This window comes from Gorilla gorilla, chromosome 7 (assembly GCF_029281585.2).
Source record: "Gorilla gorilla gorilla isolate KB3781 chromosome 7, NHGRI_mGorGor1-v2.1_pri, whole genome shotgun sequence".
In the NCBI taxonomy this organism is placed as follows: Eukaryota; Metazoa; Chordata; class Mammalia; order Primates; family Hominidae; genus Gorilla; species Gorilla gorilla.
Window position 1 is genome coordinate 96,468,429 of NC_073231.2, and position 8,890 is coordinate 96,477,318.

At 37.5% G+C, this 8,890-nt stretch overlaps 1 long non-coding RNA gene across 2 annotated transcripts in view; it reads right to left on the minus strand.

Annotated features, from left to right (window-relative positions):
* Nucleotides 1–8,121, minus strand: part of LOC129524144 (uncharacterized) — a 285,903-nt gene extending 277,782 nt beyond the window's left edge. The window contains exon 1 of one of the 2 annotated variants that reach the window (XR_008667836.2): nt 7,808–8,105. This is a non-coding gene — a long non-coding RNA (uncharacterized lncRNA). Of the gene's footprint in view, nt 1–7,807 lie in introns of both variants that reach the window. The other variant, XR_008667837.2, reaches the window with a different exon arrangement.
* Between the last annotated feature and the right edge of the window lie 769 nt (nt 8,122–8,890).

Sequence of the window (8,890 nt, forward strand, 5' to 3'; positions counted from 1 at the left end):
TTTTAACTCTAACTAGGATAAATGTTGCCTAATTAGCAGTTAAGAATAACTGACATGCAGCATAACAAAATATCAATGGAAAAAATTAAGTCTTTGTACTCAAACCATTTTTCATATGTAATACTTAGACAAAAACCAAAATAAAGTAGAATTATACAAGGTATAAGAGTTATCCCTTGTCAGAGGATTGCTGAATCTGAAATTTTATTTTAATGTTAGCTAAAAATTAGAAAACATATTTAATATATTTCTAAATGTTTTCTTTGCTCTAGGGTGTGTGCTTGTCAAACTTTTTTGCTTCACAGCACATGAGAAAACCATCATCTTTGTACAGCACACTGGTCTAAGTGGATGAAGCTTCTCACAGATAGAAGAAGAGACCTGGAATGCTGGGCTCCAGGTCCTGTCCAGCAATGTCAAAGGCTGAGGGGATCAGTACCTGGGTATACCTGTAGCACATTCATGGCTAAGAAGCTCTAGTCTAGAAAATGGGAAGGCATATTGCATAGTGGTCCTAAGATCAGTTCTAGAATCAAACTAAAGGACCTCTCAGTCACTAGAGCTCACTGCCCTTCAGTTGCTTCATCCATAAAGGTCTAATAAAGTCTACCTCATATGGTTAAGGTTATTCCTGTTAAGTGCCTGGACAGTTGGAGCTTAAAAAACACGACCTGTTGCATTGTTCCAAACCCTGGGATTATCCCAAAAGACTATGGTTAAGCCAGATCAGCTGCAGTGGAACAGAAAGGCACACAGCTTCCCAGGAGATGAGTGGGTGGATCAGGGAGAAAATGCTACGTAGTTACTGTGGAAATCTCAGTGCTCTTCTCCTAAGAGCAAAGTCACAACTAAAGTAGATTGTGGCATTTACTTTTCCAAAGAATAACTCCAGACATTAAGAAAGTGTAACTCAATGGGCAAACAATCAATTTACAGGATTCACAACACAGATCCTTATTTCAGAAATAACTCTATGTTCTACATTAAAAAAATCATTTAAATTATTTTTTTTATTTTGACCATACCAGCATGTAAACCTAAAATAACATGGGCTTTGCAATATAACAACTTAATATGAAAATTTTATAAGATTGAATGTAAATTTAATGAAGTCAAGAGGTAATTTTACTTATGAAAGGGGCCATAACATATGAAACAAACAGAGTAGTTGTTAATATGAAAGGAATGTTAATACTTAAATATTAGATAGAGTTTAATTCTCAAAGTTTCCATCTCTACGTTGTATGTGTAATTAGCATCATTTAGTGAATTCGTATGTTCTGTGATAGAAGGATATTTAATTAGTACTTTACTTCCCACTAGATAAAATTAGAACATAAAATCAGTATCTGAAATCTGTTGAGAATTATTTTGAGTTTTCTGTGTTTTCACCTAGATAATTTGCTGCAAAGAAATTTATATATAAAATTAAAAAATAATTCTACTCTAGAATAATATAAATCTCAAGAAGCATTTTTATGCATTTTCCTAAGAAGAAAACTCAAGATGGACACATTTTCAACATCAATTTATCAAGGTACCTGGGCAAAAATACTAGGATACATTTATTGTCATTATTTCTAGTGACAGGAATAAGTTCATATATCCGAAGCAAGAGATATCACATGACATGCTCAATAGAATTTATCCAAATATGCTTTGACTGAGTCCCAAACATTTCAGTGACTTTTTGTTTTATATTGGCTGGATTGTCAGTATACCTTCCCAGTTACATATATAATGACGGTAATAATATTCAGCTCATTTATGCAGCAATTTCCCCTGGAAACATAAGTGCATTTTTTGTAATTTTTATTTTTTTGTTTTTGTTTTTTTGAGACTTAGTCTTGCTCTGTCGCCCAGGCTGGAATGCAGTGGCATGATCTTGGCTCACTGCAACCTCTGCCTCATGGGTTCAAGCAAGCCTCAGCCTCCCGAACAGCTGGAATTATAGTTGCCCACCATCATACCTGGCTAATTTTTGTATTTTTAGTAGAGACGGGGGTTTCACCATGTTAGCCAGGCTGGTCTTGAACTCCTGATCTCAGGTGATCCACCCACCTTGGCCTTCCAAAGTGCTGGGATTGCAGGCATGAGCCACCATGCCCAACCCATTTTTTTGTAATTTTAATAAAAATTTAGAGGCAACAAGCCATGCTAATTAGAAAAAGGTATTTTTAAGTTGAGGAAAATCAAGCATTTATTTTTAATTGAGTAGTGTCAACCCAATCACATAATGTTCTTTCTACTAAATTATTTCTATCATCAGAGGACAAAAATATCTCTTATTACAAAGGCAAAGGGACAATATTTATTCATTTATATAATCTATATGAATTATTACTATGTGTCATTTAAACATACTTAGAAATCATCTTGATAAATATAATATTTATGACTCTTTGGAACCCATTTAATTAATATGAATTTTTAGTACCATAAAGAATGCTTGCAGTTTTAAAATACTGTTTTAGGGGAGATATTTTCAGGGTAATTGATGTATTTTCTCCTCATTTCTAAAAATCTGTGTCTATACATCTAAAATAAACTCCTCTCCTTTTTGTGAAATATAAAATTGTCTAACATAAAAGTAGATTTTTAAACATAAACACTGGAACTACTGGAAGTACAAGCAAGAAAATTAATTTCTAAATCCTAATGACCATATTTATTATACTGAATTCTATAATAACACTCCTTAATAAATTTACTTTAAAAATTCAGAAAGTTTCTATCAAATTCACAAGAAATTAAATGTTTTTGTTTTCAGTAACCCAGAAAAAGCAAGATCCTTAGTATAGCATAATTGTGAGTATTAAATTATATACCCTGGCATTTACATAACACGTTAAAAGTGAAAAATGATTAATATCAACACTTTAAAATATTTATTAAATCCAATAAAGTAAGCAAATAATATTAACATTTGAACTGTAAAAAGTAATAATAATTTTACTATTTCACAAGTCAACAAATGTATAATATATCTACTTGGTACCAGGCACTGTATGTACTAGGTACTGCCATATGGTAATGACCAAGACAGAGAACAAGACAAATGCTTCTGAGAAGGCAAGGATGTTGAAGCAAGAGAACTTGAGTGTACCTTAGTAGGCATCGCTAAAGCTCCATAAAACATTCTATTTCCATATATCTGCTTCAGCTGAACCCTAATTGGAGTCCCTGGTCTACTCCAGAAAAAGAGAAAGAAAGCAATTGTGCATAGGCTAGACAGAGAAAGGAAAAGAAATGAAAAGAGATTGGCTTGTTTTGCTCTGTGAAATGGTAAATATTATCGAGTAACCCAATATACTACTACTGATTTCACTGTTAAGGTTTTGAATTTTAGAAATTAGAATAATATGCAACAGTACATTCTTCAAAACAGATAAAGTAGGAAGATTTATAAATATAGCCTAGACATTAATTTAGAACAAAAGACTTCTTTACAATTTGATTTCCAAATAAAATCACAGCAGACCTTGTTTCTTTGAAGTTGACAGTAAATAATGTGATTTTAAAGGTCATCTTGTTTCCAAAATATGTTGTGCACTGAAAAAAAACTAAAGATAATAATAATGTATATAGCACAATCCCATTATAGTCAGTGAAGCAAATGCATACAAACATATTTTTATATACTTGTACACAAAGAGAAAAAACTCCAAAGTATTTTACGCAAACTGTTAGCTGTGAATTACCTATACCTGCAAAAAAAGACGACTGTTAAAATACCCATTAAAATGGTAATTTAAAATACTACACTGACCTAAGAAAGAGCATAATACTAAATAAAATGGAATATAAAATGTAATAAACACGTGTTTCTGCATTACACAGTACGTACAGAATAACAGATGAGAATAAATTAAGTATTTTATGGAGGTGGAATTAAGGCTTGGATTTTCAAGTTAAAAATTTTAAATTTATCCATGCCCCTTCATTCTGGTAGTAGCATGTTGTATTTAATTTTTCCCGTTTTAAACCTCTGATTTTTCTTTAAACTTTTCAAAAGATTATTTGTTTTCTAAATGCTATTTATTGATATTACCTTTTAAATATAATATATTCTATGTACACCTAGGTCTCATTCTAGACTTTCTCTTCGGGTTCCATTAGTCTATTTCTTCTGATTTCTATGATTTTACATATTAAATTTTGGTACAGGAAGTCCTTTATAATTTTAAAGCTTTCCTGGCCATTTTCACAAAATTTTATTGCAGATGATCCTTGCATCATTTTGTTAATTAAAAAACAAGAACAATGCTTTGGAATATTTATTGTAAGGAAACTACATTGATAGGATAAGTTGAAAGAAATCAATACGTGATGTGACTCAACTGGCCTCTCTCACCTCACAATAAAGGCACAGTCCTGGTTACTCATTCCCAGCTAAAAGTTAGACATTTAAATACAAAACAAATATATAATAAACCCTGTAAGAAAAGCAATAGGGCATTTTTTTTTCTTTTTTATTCTAAAGGGGTGATATGAAATACAGTAAATCATAATAAGAAAGGTAGTTCTAATTTGATCACAAAATTTAAAATGCTTTATCAAGGGTTGATAGGTGCAGCAAACCACCATGGTGCATGTATACCTATGTAACAAACCTGCATATTCTGCATATGTATTCCAGAACTTAAAGTAAAATAAAAAAAAATGCTTTATCAATCCAGAGATTAAAAGACCTTGAATTAAATCAGCTCATTTGTCAAAAGTATGAAGCCAAGAAATTCAATGTACTCAAGTGTTACTAAATGGTAACAGCTGCACCTAAACAAGCTAATTCTTAACTTATTAGTCAAGAGTAACTGACACCCAAAAAAGACTAATTGTAATTGTTTTGTTGTTGTTTGTTTTGAGACGGAGTCTTGCTCTGTCACCGAGGCTGGAGTACAGTGGCGCGATCTCGGCTCACTGCAACCTCTGCCTCCCGGGTTCAAGCAATTCTCCAGCCTCAGCCTCCCAAGTAGTTGGGACCACAGATGCGCGCCACTGCATCCAGATAATTTTTGTATTTTTACTAGAGACCGGGTCTCACCATGTTGGCCAGGCCGGTCTCAAACTCCTGACAGGTGATCCACCCGCCTCGGCTCCCAAAGTGCTGGGATTACAGGCGTAAGCCACCGTGCCTGGCCACATAATTGTAAATTATTTGGTCTCTTACACCTTAGTGAAAATATTTGAGCCTCTTTTGTCACTGGATGTTCCTCCATACAGTGTGTCCTGCAGAAATGGTCATTAATTCTGTCACTTAAAGCAAAGCAGTGAGGAAAGAAATTCATGTTTCTCAAGTGTCTATAATGAATGGCTTAGGTCTTCTGCGTATGTTATCATCATTTCATAAATTTTGGTGGTGGGGGGGAATGTTGCACAAAAATTGTGATCCAAAGCCAAATCAAGTTTCACTTCTCTGACATCAGAGTTAACTCATTGAGCACTGTAATTCAGAACCTTAGGTTAAAAGACTAGTGAAAGTAGTTCCTATATACACTTCAATCTTTCCATAGTATTACAAATAAAATTGTTTCTTTTGATCTGTTTGAATAAATCCTATGTTGTTTCTAATTGTCTATCAAATTAATAAGTACAAAAGGTTTGTAAGCTAAATTCGAAGAATTCCATTGATAACATCTGCTCCTAAGTGTTTAGCACACATTTTAACCCTGAAAGCATATTATGAATACATGCATCTCCAGAACTTTATCATTTCTTAAGCTTGAAACTAATGCTAGAGCAAAAATTATCTTATATCTGACCTAATGTCCTATATATACAGCCAGGAGATATGATAAGGCTTGCAACTATTCCTTAGGAATAATTTTCCTTTCTTTTCAATTACTTCTTATACGTGTCTCTGTATTTTTAAAGATTTTGCTTTTTTTGCTGAGTAGAAAGTATATCTACTTTGACATGTAACAAACTTTTCTGTGTATCACTAACTAAATACCCTAAAATTCATTTTTCTTTATTTCAATGGCAAAGATTTAAAACTAAGGGATTGTGGCACACGCGCACACACACACACACCCATATACCATGAGTCTCAAACTATTTGTTATTATTAGATATGCAATTTTCCAGAACTTAATATTTTTGTTGTTGTTGTTGTTTGAGACGGAGTCTCGCTCTGTCACCCAGGCTGGAGTGCAGTGGCGCGATCTTGGTTCACTGCAACCTCCGCCTCCCGGGTTCAAGTGATTCTCCTGCCTCAGCCTCCCGAGTAGCTGGGACTACAGGCGCGTGACACCACACCCGACTTATTTTTTATATTTATAGTAGAGATGGAGTTTCACCGTGTTAGCCAGAATAATCTTGATCTCCTGACCTCGTGATCTGCCCGCCTCGGCCTCCCAAAGTGCTGGGATTACAGGCGTGAGCCACTGTGCCCAGCCCAGCTTAATACTTTTAAAGAAATCAGCTTTAATCAAATTATATGTAGTTTAAGTGGTTGTGGAGTCAAACTTTCAATAAATTAGGAAATTCTAAAGGTGCTCTGGAGCCTCCTGTATCACCAAGGCAACACAGGCTGGATGCTGTTCTGTCACTGCTTCCGCTGGCCTCCTGTTGCCATTGAGTTGACTAGCATGGAAAGCACAGAATGGGACAAGGAAATACTGAAATGCTTTGACACTAACTTTCTCTCACCCTAGGAAATATCCTCTTTTTTCAACATGAAAAATATGAAGTAGATAATCGTCATTACTTTCAGGTTTAAAACATGTTTTTCTAAAATTAAACTAATTTTAAAATAAATTTCACTGGAATAAAAATGTTGACGGTAGAGAACACAGAATGAGTTTTCTCTAAGCCCTGCAGTTCTCCAAGGAGGGTATCTGATGTGTTTCATCATATGAATCTTTTGATTTTTTTTAGGAAATTAAAGAAAAAATGTTAAAGCATCCTAAGATTGATTAGAGTTGGAATTGTATTTAACCCCAGGGACAAATCAGTTACTTGTTCTAGAGAGCCATGATTCTGCTAAAAAGATGGTTGAAAACTAAAACAAATTCAGACTGAAATGGACCTTAGGTAAAGGATCTCAGCCTCCACACTGTATACATGTGGATTTTTTTTTTTTTTTTTTTTTTAGATGGAGTCTCGCTCTGTCGCCCAGGCTGGAGTGCAGTGGCACAGTCTCGGCTCACTGCAAGCTCCGTCTCCCGGGTTCACGCCATTCTCCTGCCTCAGCCTTCCAAGTAGCTGGGACTACAGGCGCCTGCCACCACGCCCAGCTAATTTTTTGTATTTTTAGTAGAGATGGAGTTTCACCATGTTAGCCAGGATGGTCTCAGTTTCCTGATCTCGTGATCCACCCACCTCGGCCTCCCAAAATGCTGGGATTACAGGCGTGAGCCACCGCCCCCGGCCCATGTGGAAATCATTTACTTGCACAAAATTATGTAGCTAACTGGCAAGAGTGAGAATTAAAATGCATTATGTTTCTTAACTCCCAGACCAATGCTGCATTTACTTGTATAATACCAGTACCTTGTGATATAGGCTAAAGTTATCTCTAATCAATGAGTTACAACACACTAATATAAATTATAGAAGGTTTATCTCTCTCAGTATTTAAGTAGGCTTCACTTACTCCTATCTTAACTGAAAAGCCCTTCCTCTGCGGTTTTCCAGTCTCACCCTCTTACTAGGCATCAGAATTAGCTGGAGCTCTTACATAGAAGTCAACGCCCAAGCCTTACCTGGAAAGATTATGATTAATTGATGGTAATGGCCAGGTATGGGCTATTTTTTTTTTTAAAGTCCTCCAGGTGACTTTAATATGAGAGAACTACAGTCTTACCGTGTCTGGAATTGCTGGGTTCTTGGTCTCGCTGACTTCAAGAATGAAGCCACAGACCCTCACGGCGAGTGTTACAGTTCTTAAAGATGGTGTGTCCGCAGTTGGACGTGCCCGGAGTTTCTTCCTTCTGGTGGGTTTGTGGTCTCACTGACTTCACGAGTGAAGCTGCAGACCTTCGCAGTGAGTGTTACAGCTCTCATACGCAGCACAGACCCCAAAAGTCAGCAGCAGCAAGATTTACTGAGAAGACTGAGAGAACAAAGCTTCCACAGCTGAGTAAGATAACCTACCGGCTTGCAGCTGTTGACTGGGGCGGCCTAATTTATTCCCTTATCTGGCCCCACCCACATCCTGCTGATTGGTCCATTTTACAGAGAGTTGATTGGTCCACTTTACAGAGAGCGGATTGGTCTGTTTTGACAGAGTACTGATTGGTGCGCTTACAATCCTTTAGCTAGACACAAAAGTTCTCCAAGTCCCCACCCGTCCCAGAAGCCCGGCCGGCTTCACCTCTCACTGGCACTTGCCATGGGGACTTTGCGGCACCTAGCCCGGGCACTCTGGCAGCCCAGAGGGAGCTTGACCACTGATCAAGCTCAGGAGGCGCCAGCCAGCCGTGCGGAGTGCAGGCCCGCTGAGCCCACGCCCATCTGGAACCCGCGCTGGCCCCGGCTCCCGCCAGCGCCTTGCGCAGCCCCGGCTCCCGCCCGCGCCTCCCGCTCCACACCTCCCTGAGCAGAGGGAGCAGAGGGAGCAGAGGGAGCAGAGGGAGCCGGCTCCAGCCTAGGCCAGCCCCAGAGAGAGGGCCCCCACAGCGCAGCGGCGGGCTGAAGGGCTCCTCGAGCGCGGACAGAGCGGACGCCGAGACCGAGGAGGCTCCGAGAGCGAGGGAAGGCTGCTGGCACGTTGTCACCTCTCATTACCTCTTTCATCTTTTCCCATTCCTGAGCTACTGCTTTCTCCTCGTTAACTCAGTCTGACTTTCCAACACTTACAATGACATAATAACTATATTAAAAACTTCAAAAGAGGTGAAATTTACAGTAAAGGGTAAAGAAATTCAAGTCTCTTTGAAAAGCAGGC